Source organism: Crocodylus siamensis, chromosome 5, assembly GCF_052110815.1.
Source record: "Crocodylus siamensis isolate JL-2025a chromosome 5, ASM5211081v1, whole genome shotgun sequence".
Lineage (NCBI taxonomy): Eukaryota > Metazoa > Chordata > Crocodylia > Crocodylidae > Crocodylus > Crocodylus siamensis.
In genome coordinates, this window is record NC_143399.1 from 23613874 (window position 1) to 23627857 (window position 13984).

Here is a 13984-nt window from a genome sequence, read left to right on the forward strand (position 1 = left end):
TGATATCCTTTTGCTAGGCCTCCATCTCCTATTAGTAGAGTGAAGGTGCCCTCACCTGAGTGTAAGCAAGCGTAGTTCCTAAAGTCACAACCAGCATTGCTTCAGTAACATCTCCATAAAAAAAGGAGAATTGTAACAACTTGTAGAGATGGAAACACATCATATAAGAGTTTGTATCAGCACGCTATATGCTGTACAGATATGGATGTATTTTATTGTCAATCTATCTTTTCACTTGCTTTTCATAATCCAAAAAGATTGAGCCCGTGCCCTGTCTTGGCCCAAAGGCGCAGGTCTTCGTCTTCTCCGTGGGCCTGCCTTGCAGGGGGTGCAGGGGCAGAGCTCTGTGTCTCTGGGTTAAAGCACCCCAGGCCCCTGCTTGTGAGTGTCCCTGAGAGAAGGGCGCGGCGGGAGGGCCAGGGCCCTGGCCTCAGGGCGCGGCCGCGCGCCGGGCGTGTACAAAGCAGGCCCGAGGAGCAGCCCCCAGCCCCGGGGCGACCGGCCACGCGGACGGGTCGCCGCAGCCCGCACCCAGCGCGGAGCGGCCGGGCCGGGGGCGCTCCCGCCGCCCGACGACCTGTCACTGCCTATTATTAGGCGCTTGCCACCACGGGGCGCGGGGCTATAAAACCGCCGGCCGCAGACGCTCGCGAGGGCGAGGGCGCGCGGAGCCGGAGCCGAGGTGAGGTGAGGCGAGCGCCGGGGGGCGAGGCCGACGCTTCCCCGCCCCTGCCGCCCGGCCGGGGTCCTGCAGCCCCCCTGGCGCGGGGCGGGGCGGGGCAGGCGGCGGCGCGGGCCGCGCTCCGGGACTTTTATGGAAACTTGCAGCGCCCGGGCCGGGCCGGCGCCGCGCTCAGCCCGCACCGACTCGCGGGGCGGGGGCCTGCAGGTAGCGAACTCGGTAGCAGCCGCGGGCTCGGCCTGGCGCCACCTGCGCAGCGGAGCCTCCGTCCCCGCGGGGAGTGCCTCGGCGGGAGCGCGGCGCGGCGCGCGGGGGCACCCCGGCTGGGGCGAGTCCGCCCCCCGCGGAAGGTGAGAGGAGCTGCCGGCGGGGTTGTGGGGCGGGGGCGGCGCGGCGCGGCTCGGCTCTGCCTCGGCTGCGCGGGGCGGAGCGGGACCTTGCCTGGCTCCGCTGCCCGCGGTGTGGGGGTGAGGGGTCTCCTAGAAGAACAAGAAACTCCAGGTAGGAGTTTTAATTCACTGAGTTCAGGATGGGTTGTGGTGGCTTGTTTTACTTTTAATTCAAGCACGTGTCCCTGCTTTTAGTTGGTGGTAACAGCTGCCCAAGAAAAATTATGAATGGGACGAAAATGATTTAGGCGGCTGAGGTGTTTGCTGGCACCAACAGAAGAGGGGACACCCACCGCGCTGGGCCAGTATGAACCTTTTCCAAACCCCCGTTTATGAAGGTGACAGGCAGGGGGAGAGGTGGGGAAATCAACTCCTGGCTCTCAGTTCTCCACTGGAGGCTGCTATTAATAGTTTCTAAATGGTAACCTTTGATATTGGATAGATGATGTATTTTAAATGAAAATATTGCTTTTGGCCCTTTGGCTTTGAACAGTAATCCAGTAATGGACCGTGTAAGAGGGGTTTGTACCCCGCGCTAATTTCTGGCATGTTCACTGTCACAATGCATTTGCATATTTATTTTACTTGAGGTTGAATGTTGTGTTTCAGGGAGCCTGTTTCCAGACAGAGTTTGTGCTGGCATTTCATGTAGTGCAGAGGGAAAAAATCTTACTCATTCAATGTGAGAAATAATTTGGAAAAAAGGATAAATCCTTTGACTTTTAGTCTTTGAGATTTGCAAAATATTGGCCTGTTCTAGTTTGTGGCCCAGTATTTGCAAAATATTGGCAAAACTTCTAGCACCACTTCGGAAAATGTAGCTATGGGAAAAATCAGAGCAGTTGACAATCAGAAATAAAGATTACAAGTCAAGAATTCAAAGGCAGGAGGTGCTGAGTGCTTGCGTTTTGTACCTACAACTCTGCTTTGTAAAGTAACGTTAAAAAAGTATGGATTTGATCCGTATATAAATCACAGAGTACTTGGTGTATGGATCAAAATAGAGAGAGAACTACATCAAATCTGTACTTTCTTTTAAGCCACTTCATAAAAGAGGGTTGTGGGAACAAAAATTGAAAGGCAGGAGGTGCTGAGTGCTTGCATTTTTTCTTGACTTCCCCCTAATCCAAATATATTTCCAGGTTACATATTGCAGACAGTTATGGTCAGAAGAGGATATAGCATATCACATGACACTTTCCACACATGAATATCAAGGTGGCGTTGATAATAAAGTGGCCATCATCTTAACCAGTTTATTAACTCTTGGAACAATCTGTACGCTGGAAGTATACACCGAAATAGAACTGTGAGTTAAGCATGTTTTGAATAATATCTGCCTAAGAAATATTTTCTCTAATAGCAGTTTTTGGAAGACTTTGTAAAAGGGGATTTATGTTCTTAAATGGAAGAAAGCAGACACACTGGTCTACGCAGTATTGCAACACTCGGCTTTGAAGCTCTCAAGACACAGTGCCATTTTCCAGCTGTTCTAATGTCTGAAGCAAGCTGGAACCTATGTGAAAAAAACTAGGTCAAACAATTTGATAATGAGGTGATGATGGCATGCAGAGGAAAGCATTTCAAGAAGTAGTAGGAGCTATGACCTTGTGTTGTATTGAGGAGTAAGTCCACTGTCAGTGTGATCAAGGTGTTATGCAGTTGCTGATTTCTGTTGGCACCAACACTGCTCCTGAACAATCCAACAGAAGTAATAGCCAGAAATGCTCTTTATCTTCATACAGCCGGGACACTTTATCCTTTCCTTTCAGATGCAGACATAACCAACATGCCCTATGTATTTATCACTTCTGGGCTGATACAGTGTATTCTATTTGGAGTTGACCATAAGCTTTATATTTAAGTTGCAGGAATGACGTGTTCCACCTTTCAGTAAGGACAGACAGATCCCTAGTCTCTCTGGTTCTGCATTACAGAGTTGCAACCTTTATCTTAAGAAGATTTAGCTGGCAAGAGTCAAGGTACCTCTTAGGTCACATCAGCTTCTCTCTATTCTGTTCCAGCTGCTCAAATAGCATAGGAAGTTGTGGTTTAGTACTGCTTTTTCATTTAAAGAGACATTGGTTCATATTTTGATATCACCCTAAATTAAGATTGGCCAGTGTCTTAGTACATGAAGTCTTTGCAGAATTAGTAGAAGGGAACCTTTCACAAGTAAGACAACATTAGCCCCATCTCTCCTCGCTGTTTCTCCTGCACTATGGCCATTAGGATTGATCCCATGAGAAAGGCAGATGATGTGTGAGAAGAGGCTACTTTTTCATGCAGAAGATGTTATCTTAGTTTTGGGCACAGTGCTAAAACAATACAGTAATGTCCTTGTTAAGAATCTCTTAGATGTAGATAATTATTATAGAGTATCATCAAAATAATCTAAGTCACCATTATAATAGCTGCCAAGTTTATTTTACTATAAGACTTTGGCTATAATGTAGAACTACATACACATTTACCTTTGAGCTAGAGGAAAAAAGAATGTGGGTATCATGTCTCTTCGGTGGGATCCTCTGTGCCACTTACTGATAGATATTTCTGTCACTAGCTCAGTCATTTCATGTAAATTTGGGGGAGGAACAGTTTCTCTCCCTGAAATCAGCAAAAATGTGAGACTGCATTTAGTCATTAAAAAGATGTATATGGATTAGTGGGCAGATGCTCAGCTGGTATAAATTGCTGTAGCTCCTCTGATCTACCCTCATTAACCTCAGGTGAGTCAGGACAATTTCAACTAGGTGAAGTTATACCCAAGCCCCACAGTCCTTTCATTAGTTTCAAATTCATCTTTTATTTTAAAAGCTGCAGTTTTCAATAAAGTTATGATCTGAACATAAGCAGAACTCAAGTGATGAGCAGTGAGCAGGATGGGATACTGTTCCTTTCCTTTGTCCTCCCCTCAGCTTTATTAAACTCTGCTTTTATTTAATTCTTTTAGCATGGGGAGCTGGCTTTTCCTCCCCTCAGAACTTTGGCCACAAGTAATAAGTTTCCAAGTTTCAAAATATGGTTTCCTAATAGAAAGGAATCTTCTCTGCGAGTTGATCACAAAAAGGAGACAGATGGTAAACATAACATAGCCTATGCTGTAAAAGGCTTATTTATAACTCACAGTTGCCAGTAAGACAGTAGGGGGGCCTACTGGAAAGAGGAATTACTGAGGAATTGGCTAGTTCTTCTTATCCTAGTTTTCTCTTCCATTGTCTGTAAAAGTAGTGTTCTATTTAGAAGTACAGTGGAAATGGACTAGATCCCTACCTAGGCATTTTCCATTTTTATCAGATATAGAGACATTCACTAATCTATCAGTAAATAAAGGTTTTCATGCTTTCAAATACAAGTGGAACACACAAATTTAGAGGTAAGGACAGTTATTTATGTATTAGATTTGTATGCTGCCTTCCCAGCAAAGTAGCAACTTGTAGTAAATGTTAACATAAGGTTGGGGTGGGGGGGTGCAGGGACATAGACTTATGAAAGCAGGTAGAGTATTAAAAGTAAGAAATAAACATAAAAACTTCCCAAACAATATCCAGAAACTTAGCCTTGCTCCCCAAGTGTGATATTCAGTTTTAACAAAATTGCTCTGGATTTTCATACTACCTTAATCTGTCTGGGATTTCTATTGATGACAGAGAAAGTATTTTGAAGAGATATAGCATGATTTAATAAAGGCTCTGAATATATGGGAATACAGTATGTTTAAAATAGAGTTTAGGACTTAAGAGTTGATACAAGATAAATTCTTGGTGTTTCTTTGATCGTTTTCTACATTTATTTAATTATGAATACTAATGAGTTTGTCCTGGGTGAAAGAAAAACTGAAAAAGTAATGTCTTTACCTGCTAGGATTACATCACATTTAGGTCAACACTTTTCTATTTAGAACAAATAAGATAAGCAAGTTATGTTTGGAAACAGTCAACCTGATTTCTTTTCAACAACCCTACTCAGTGACTCAGATATTCTCGCAAAACAGCTAATCCAATAGCATTGCCTAATCTACTACCCAATTTTCCATGAGTTTTGTAATACTGATACAGCAACAGAGCTGAAATGTTCATTTTAGTCTTTTGAGAAATCATTTTCTCTGTGATGTCCAACCAGTCTATTTTAAATTATGATGTTTGTTCTGCTATTCAGTTCATGAGGAAGAATTAGACCTGTAAATCTCAGGATGGGAATTTGGCTCCCCTTCCTGAGAGAGTCCCCACACAGAGGTGAAACAGTCCAGGGAGTGTGATTAACAACAGTAAAATATTAGAGTAAACTTTCCCAAGATATTGCTTTATACTACCCAAGGACTGGAACATGAAATAACTTCATAGATAAATGTCATGTAGGCAAGTGATGGGTTGCTGTGACTGGAGAGTCCAGGAAGAAAATCATCAGTGGAGTTTCTCTCTATCATACCTTTGGCCACTATTCCAGTGATGGATGTTCTACAGAAAGAAATTTCCAGTGGGAGGGGAGGGGTCCTACCATGAGGTATCAAAAAGTGGAACAGTTAACTGTGACTTCAGGAAAACAAATTTCACTTGAAAAACTAAGAACACATAAAAATAACAACTTAGCTTCCAGTTACAGAGGAAAACACATAGGCTTCTGGCTTTGTTTTTGTTGCAGAACTCTCCCTGGTAAATTTTCTTTTTTCAAATGTGGGATACACAACTGTAAGACATTTAGAATTAGTAATATTTTCTGTGCGAAGGGGATCAGTGAAGGCATTAATAGCAAGATGTGATCTTTATTAAAGAAGCGCTTGTCACACTTTTTTGATAAATTACCCTTTGATTGTGCTATTTTTCTAACTATTACTAGTATTTTGGGGATTGCTGTAACATGTTTTAGTAGAACATTTTTATCCCTATCTGGAGTCCTCAGAACTTCTTGGTTTAGTTCTGAGTCTTCTAGAGAGATTGTATGGATTCTCTCTGGTCTTTTTTTCATTAAGTATTGCTGATATGGTAGGAGATTCCAGCAGCATTGGATGAAGTCACTCAAATAAATTCTCTTCCTTTTTTGTGAAAGATTATAATTAGGAGTATCAGACAATTGCTTGTCAGTTATAAGGTGGGCTCTTGGGTAGCACTGTTCTTTTCTACCATTCCTGTTCGAGGAAGATGCTTCACTAGGTAGCCTTATTTCCTGATTATCAAAACAGAACCACCTCTGGTATCCCACAGCCTTCCTCCCTGCCTCCTCCTGTAAACTCAGCTGTTTCCAAGCCCTATTCTCAGTTCAGCATGCCAAGGAGTTGGTGGGGAGTGGACAGTCCTGGTAAAAACTGACCATATGGTCACCCTGTGTATCATTAGTAGGAATAGGAGTTAGAGGGCATATATGGACTGAAGCATATTTAACATGCAACAGCACTGGTATCTTTTGAAATAGATGGTGGAAGCAGAATGATTTTCCTAGTGTCAAAAAATAATTTCAGAATGGATTACAGCCAGTTGGCTACCTCATACCGTATTAAGGGTAAAGAGATACTTAAGAGAGAGGAAACAACCAGAAAAAATGGCAGACATATCTGCACTGCAGATTCCAAAATATACCACTATCTCACAGGCTCTGAACATGCTGGATCTACACCTGCTGCTGGATGCTTAGGTAGCAGTAATTGCCAAGAGGGTTTTTACACCATTTGTGCCTGGTAAAGTAAACTTAAGATGTTCCCTTTGAGGGTGAGCCGTACCATAGTCTGTTATGTCTTCATCAATGTGAAGCTGAACACCAGCTATTTAGAACTGCTGAACCTCATGACAGCTTTAGGTTTGAACATATATATAGCCCATAGTACTTAAATGCATTTTTTAAAGTGTAGGTTGAAAAGTTGTATCAGTTTGTGAAGTTACTTATTAGAGTTTCTCTTCAGTATGTACAGTAAAGCTGATTTCGTTTTTTAATTATTTACATAAAATGCAACACTGAAGGATGCTGGAATCAGGCATTTGCAGGAGCCTAGAGTCCACACAAATGCTTGCAAATAGCATCTGAGTTCCTAGACACAATATTTCAGCATGTTATCACCAATTTAAAGACAGCCCAAATGGGAACCAAGTCTGAGCGAGTACTGTTTTTATTCAACAGTTTACATAACTTTGCCAAACTTGACCTTCTAGTTTTTTTCCATTCCACAAGTAGAATGTTGTCACTAAACATATCAACTTTACTTTGGAAGAGATGATTACAAAAACAAAAACTAAAGGTATTTTAAGGTTGGTTAATTCTGGGTTTGTCAGAAAATAGTTACAGGCAGTCCTCGACTTACAACGTTTTGAGTTACAACATTTCGCACCTACAATGCATATAAATTGACACCCTGTTTCAACTTTCTGACGTCAGTTTTGACTTTACAACACTTGATCTGACACGATGCCATGCCAGTGAATAAGTTTGCAGACAAGACTCCTTGCAGCCAAGACTCCTGAGAAGACTCCAGCCAAGAACCCTTCAAAAAGTCTAACCAAAAGTCTTTCAAAAAGTTGAGCACCTCAGAGAAGTCCTTCCAAATCAATATGATTGCTATTTATAGATTCATAGATATAGGGTCGGAGGGACCTAAGTAGATCAAGTCCGACCCCCTGCCCTGGGCAGGACCCCAGCTAGGTAATTATCAAGCCTCCTCTTAAAGACCCCCAAGGTAGGAGCCAGCACCACTTCCCTTTCCCCCCTGAGCGCCTCCTGGAGTAACAAGGAATAATGGCCATAAATTGTTTGAGACTAGATCCAGACTAGACATCGGGAGCTGCTACTTCACAGTCAGGGCAGCTAGGATCTGGTACCAGCTTCCAAGGGAAGTAGTGCTGGCTCCTACCCTGGGGGTCTTTAAGAGGAAGCTTGATGATTACCTAGCTGGGGGCATTTGAGCCCAGTTTTCTCTCCTACCCAGGGCAGGGGATCAGACTAGAAGATCTGCGAAGATCTGCAAGGTCCCTTCTGAGCCTACATCCATGAATCCCTAGGCATATCAGAATTACATACCAGTTTCTAAACGCTTTCAAAGAGTGGTGGTTAAGCCATAAGCATGACAAGGCTGCAGATGTAATGTGGAAAATACTGGTATAAAATAGTACCAGATTCCTCCAGGTACAATTTTGGCCAGTCAATTTACTGGGCATGCATATCTGCATGTTTGCCTTTTGAAATGTTTTAAAGATACTTGCAATGCCCCATAAATATGGTAAATGTAACATTTGTTCATACCTGAAGAGATCTTGCTATTATTGGTCCAGAGGTGTGCATTAAGTCCCACTCTGGCCTTGTGGCAAGGGCTGCTCTACATTAACTTAAATGAGTGTTTGGGCTGGGGAGTCAAATTTAGCTGGACATCATTAGCTGCACTGATCTTTCATGGGCCATTGACTCCAGAAAGTGGCATGCCTTAACCACATCAGCTCTGGGGCTGCTAGCCTTCCACAGACTTTTGATTATTTTAGCTACAGCAGCTCTAGTAGATACTTAGGATTCTAGAATAATTTTAAAATAGTTTGTTTAAATGAGTACTGGTAACATTCGCTACTTTAACAAACCACAATGACCGCTATTCACAACTGATTAATGAGCACAAAGCAGAGAGCATTATAGAACTCAAAGCTTGTTTCGGGGGACATTAGTTGCATCAGCTCAGACTTATTTTCGTAGAGTTTAAAGTAACAAAATATATTCCTATCATTATCAGCAGTAAGAGCTGAGATGCTGACCATTTGAGTTGCTGGCCTATGTGAAGAGATTGAATTCTAGAAGGTTCCTTCCAGAGTCTTAATTGTTTTAAGCAGATTCAAATTGTATGTGATCTGCTTTTAAATCCATTTAAAATAATCAGCAGTTTTTTTAGCTGGATTTTTTACAGTTCAGTAAAAGGATTAGTTAGGTTCTCTGTTTGCATCATTTTACTAGTTGCTTTGTTTAGTATATATACTGCAGGCAAACAATTTTTATTGTACAAAGCCTTCTCTAGTCGCATGTTAAATTTCGTAAGTATTAGTTTTAATTATTTTAAAACAAGCTTAAATATACATCTGCCCTACCTGACAAGTGATCCTTTACAAATTATTTGAAAATGCTAAACTATATAATTCCACTTCCCGTTATAACAGTTTAATGAGAAGAGACTTGTATCTTACTTCTGCAAGCACAGATAGACTTTGCACTCAGACATAATTCATTGCAAAACATGGACTTCATTTTTCAAGTAATTATGTAAAAATGCAAGAGGAATTACATTAAGTAGTGATGGTTATTAGGAGTGTTAGGCAAAAAAGAAATGTGACTTCCACAGGTATTGCATATAAAGCATAAGCCTGATTCAGGCAAACAGTATTTTCATGTCCATTCTTTACCTTTAGTTTTAGCATGAACAGCTTATTTGGTCCCAACTGGAAAGTTTTGAAGCCATGCTAGCACTTTCCTAGGAAAAAAATGTAAAGATGTTCAAGGAACTTTGATGCTTGAAAACTGAGTAGATGAATCATTAATGTGGAACATGAACATGTATGGAAGGTAGTCCTCAGAAATAACTGTGTGTACTTAAAGCAGTTGGCACAAAGCGGATAGTTTTACAGAGCCTGACAACATAATTATAGACATGAACACACTTAATAGCAAAACCACTAGTTTAGAAACTTGACATGGGTTTGGCTAAAATCAAACAAGGCTTATTCACTCTTATACCATAAGTAATTATGCTTAGCTTATTCATAAACAAATGGTTTGGCCTCTTGATTACAGTGTGCTACTATCTTTGGACATGCCTCTTTATAGCATTTCTCTACACTACATTTAGCATTAGTTTGTTTTGATTGCTCCTACAATGTTTATCCCTAGTTATATTAATTAGTATGTCTTTTCATACGTGAATATATCAAAATTAAGGAATGCTCAGGTGCCAGCTTGCATTTCAAAACACTAACATTTCTGTTCTGTTTTTTGTATTCTAGTAAAAGACATTAAAATACTTTTAGCTGAACAGCCACAATGAATCAAGTATGTCCATATCTTCCTGTGATATTTGTCACACTAAGTATGAAAAGTTACTGTAGTCAGCATTTCCAACTTACAGTTGCATTCTGATTACCTAGAATCACTGCAATATGGAAGATTGGTAATGAGAGATAGAAAAGACTCTATCTGACCCTTGACTTATTCAGACCAGATCTGATAAGTTCTTTTCTTCATTATGAAACATATGCACAGCCACCCAAGTGGAATAAAGATACTGCACTGACTCCAATATAAAAGATGACCATGAATATAAGAAAATCCCCCAATAAATAGATTCTCTATCTTGAAAATGTATAAATTTGTTATAATTTCCAGGTATAGAATCTAAGTATTGGAGGGTTGTCTTGAATTCCATCCTTCCACTGCTACAGTAGCAAGAGCAGTGACTGGGGCGGAGGCCAGATGGCCCTTTTGCCTTCTGCTCCATCCACTTCTTCCCCCTACAGCCTTCCTGTGCCTCCAAGTCTCTGCCTCATCCTTCCCCTCGCCCTGTCCTTGGGCTGCTTTGTCCCAGAACACAGCAGGTGGGCACTTAGCCCCTATCTGGCCATGCAAGTGTTGGTGCTGCTGCCTGGCCAGGTAGGACAAGGAGTTTCCATGTGCTTTGTCCCTGCAAGAGACCCCAACCTGAGCTGGAGCCCAGCTGTGCCAGGCAATAAGGGGGAGAAAAGGAGGTGGGCTGGGGGGGCAGAAACTACAGGGGGGAATTGGAGGAAGCTGCTGTGGGTCTGTTTCTGGCCTGAACATGGAGTCAAGGCCAGGGTCAAAGGCGCAGCAGTCACCTACCTCCACTTCCTCCCCCTCCCCCTGCTTCGTATACAAATGTAAGATGAGAGGCTTTTCCCCCCATGGTAACTGGGTGGTAAAATCTCATATTTGAGTAAATATGGTAGTGTTCTTAGTCTAGCCCTGATAGATAATTGTTCGTGTAGAGTCTGTTTGAACTCATGAGGCTTCATATAGTGCCATGGATTAGAGCCCTCTGCCCCCCTCCCCTACAGCAGACATTTGACTGTTAGGTGGTGGGGAGGAAGAGGAGAGAAATCAAGCCTGCCTGCATCACTCCTCCTGGCCAGCAGGCAGGGACCCAAGGGTGCTGAACTGCTCCTCTCCCCAGCCCTGCCCACCCCAGCTCCAGAGATGTCAATAGAGGAGGGAGGGAAGGAAGCAGCACTCACTTCTTGGCTGTTTTGCCCAGCCTGAGCTGGAGAGGGAAGTGGAACAGAGCCCCCTTGACTTGTCCCCCCCACAGCTGCCCTGGCTGGGATATTGGGGGAAGCCGGACTGGGCCCATGAGGTGAGGGGCTCTGTTCCACTCCCCCCACCTCCAGCTCAGGCTGGGCAAAACAGCTGGCAGCTGAGTGCTGCCCTTTCCTTTCCTTCCCTCCCCTTCCAAGACCCCTGCCCGTCACTCAAAAAATTAACCCTCAAGGAAATGCAAATTTCCTAAAGAGCTTAGCTTTAGAGTGCCTTAATCAAGTAGCTGATTCAGCAAGAGTTAATTTTTCACATGATCAGCCAGTTTAAAAGCACTCTGCAGCTGTGCATGTGTGTTACGTCATGGCTGTAGAGTGCTTTCAGGGCCCAATCATGCAAAAAATGTCACTTACGTGAGCCCTCTATTATAGCTAGTGCCACTGCTGGTAGAATATAAGAGGTTAGTAACTGAAAGTAAATAGAAATATTTGTTTTCCTGCATATTCAATGCATTTTCAATACACCAACCACAGAAACAGGATTTTTTTCTTTTTGTGAAATCATCCTTTTTTATTCTATTTCCTGAGCTGACTTAGCCTCACTGACTCTCTTCCATAAAGAATCATGCTGGTTGCATTAGAGTTTGTCACTGAAAAAGAGATTGAATGAAAAACTGATCTGGCATCAAACTCCAAAGGTGTCTTGATCAAGGGTTATACTGACCTCAAGGGGTAGAAAAAGCCCATGGATTAAGATTGTGCTCTTCAAAAGATCTCATCACTTCCCCTGCTGTTTTCACTTTGGGGACTTGTATATAATACTTTATTAAAATAATAAAAGTTACAAGTGCTAAATAATTATATTCTCAGTATGAGTGAGGTAAGCACATTCATCAATGAGGAACAAAATAATTTATTGTCAATTCTCATGAGCTAATGCATAAATTTCCAAGGAGTTTCAGTCAGTGCAGAATATTGAGATTGTACTATAAATCAGAACAGCATATTAATTTCTAAAATTAAGTCCTTCAACAATTAGTTTATTTTTGATAAAAAAACAAGAAATTAGCATAAGTAGTATAGTATTTGTTCTTGCTCAACATGTGACCATGGAAGACAGCACTGCTGTATTACTCTGGACCCCAGAACCTGTCCTTTAAGAAGCCAGGTATTAAGTGACAGATAAAAGCTTTACAATATTACCATACAAGGAAAGCAGTAGGTGAGGACACCGGGTTGAGAGAACAATTATAGTTGCCTCAGGTATGATTTCTTTTCCATATGCATTTACTAACACCATGGCAAATTGAAAACAGGTAAAAATGGAATTAGGCATAATGCTCACGGTATCAACAAATCCATTTCATTGTAGGTTGTGAATATAGTTTTGTAATTCCACTGGTTTACTTTACCAACCATGAAACATCTTTGAGTTCACTGACTAACCACCATCTCTTATTATCTTTATGTCCATTTCCGGTTTAATCCTTGATGATCCCTTCACCCTCCTGTGCAGAGACAGGGTGCAAAAAAAGAAAAAATGCCCTCCTGCCTTACTTCAAAAGTATGATCTGCACATCCCCACCGAATCCTCCTTTACGAAGCAGAGATAGTGTACCAAATGAGATACAGACCTACCCTGCTTCTCACCAGCTCCATGGCTAGTGAACTAAAGCCCTAGGTGGCATCCTGCAGTTCCTTGGGTTCAGTTTCTCTGTTTGCTGATGGACTAGTAGGGTCCCCTGTGGAACTTCCTGCTGGAGAGGTGTGCAGGTTGTGTTATTCTATATGTGATGATTTGTACTAAACACTCACTAATTGGAACGAAGAGTTCTAATATTAAAGAGAGAAGGCATAATGATCCGAGACTAGCAAAATACAGCATGTTCTAGGAAACGTTTAAACTGCAGTTTACCATAAAACATATATTTCCCTCACTGAACAGGTTTCACAGCACCATAAATGAGAAGTACTCTACAACTACATATTGTACTTATTATTTGGGACTGAGAAAAAGGCTTAGCATTTCTCCAGCATATGCTTGTATACAAACTCAGTGTAAACAATGCTTATTACATAGGAGCAGCTTGGGATAAGATTTTTGCATCTCATTAGGGCTAGCGACCTTGTTTCTCACAATGCCTTATGCCTCGAACCCCACCCTGAAATTCATGGAATCTAGTTAGCTCCATAGACCTCTTGAAACTGGTTCTTAGTTATTGTAATCAATTATGCAGTTAGCTTACAATTGCTTTACAAAGAGAGCATGGAGTTGAAAAGCTGATGCATTTTTGCAATTGAATTTTTGACTAACATGGAAATAACTATTGTTTGGTGTAGCATAAACAATTGGCAAAAAGTTGGGGTCAGAGACATGCTATATAGTTATGCATATTGAATAAGTGCATAGTTTGCTTATAAGTAGAGAACGTTGCCCTGACATTGCATGTACTTGTGATCACTAGGGTAATAATACCTCAAATCCTGGGGAGGAGGCAGAAATCCTCCTCCTCTCCCCCATTCAGTCTGCTCCAGAAAATTCAAGACTAACTGCCTTCCAAGCCTTCCTGACAACAAAATACATAAACCTTGCAGCAAATTACCCTGGATTTCTCTTGCCTCAGATGCCTATGTTGACTGACTCTTGTCCAGTGCTGTGAGACTCCAGGGGCCATGCAATGCCTCACTTCTACAAT

The 13984-nt window shown here is 42.0% G+C and overlaps 1 protein-coding gene across 13 annotated transcripts in view; it reads left to right on the forward strand.

The window, feature by feature from the left end:
• The first annotated feature begins 546 nt into the window (after positions 1–546).
• Positions 547–13984, forward strand: part of NEXN (nexilin F-actin binding protein) — a 38726-nt gene continuing 25288 nt past the window's right edge. For 2 of the 13 annotated variants that reach the window (XM_090050425.1, XM_090050430.1), the window contains exons 1-2: positions 767–1032; positions 2214–2380. The gene's annotated coding sequence lies outside the window, so the exon portion shown is untranslated. Of the gene's footprint in view, positions 683–762; positions 1033–1059; positions 1184–2213; positions 2381–13984 lie in introns of those variants that run through there. The other 11 variants (XM_090050419.1, XM_090050428.1, XM_090050421.1 and 8 more) reach the window with 10 other exon arrangements.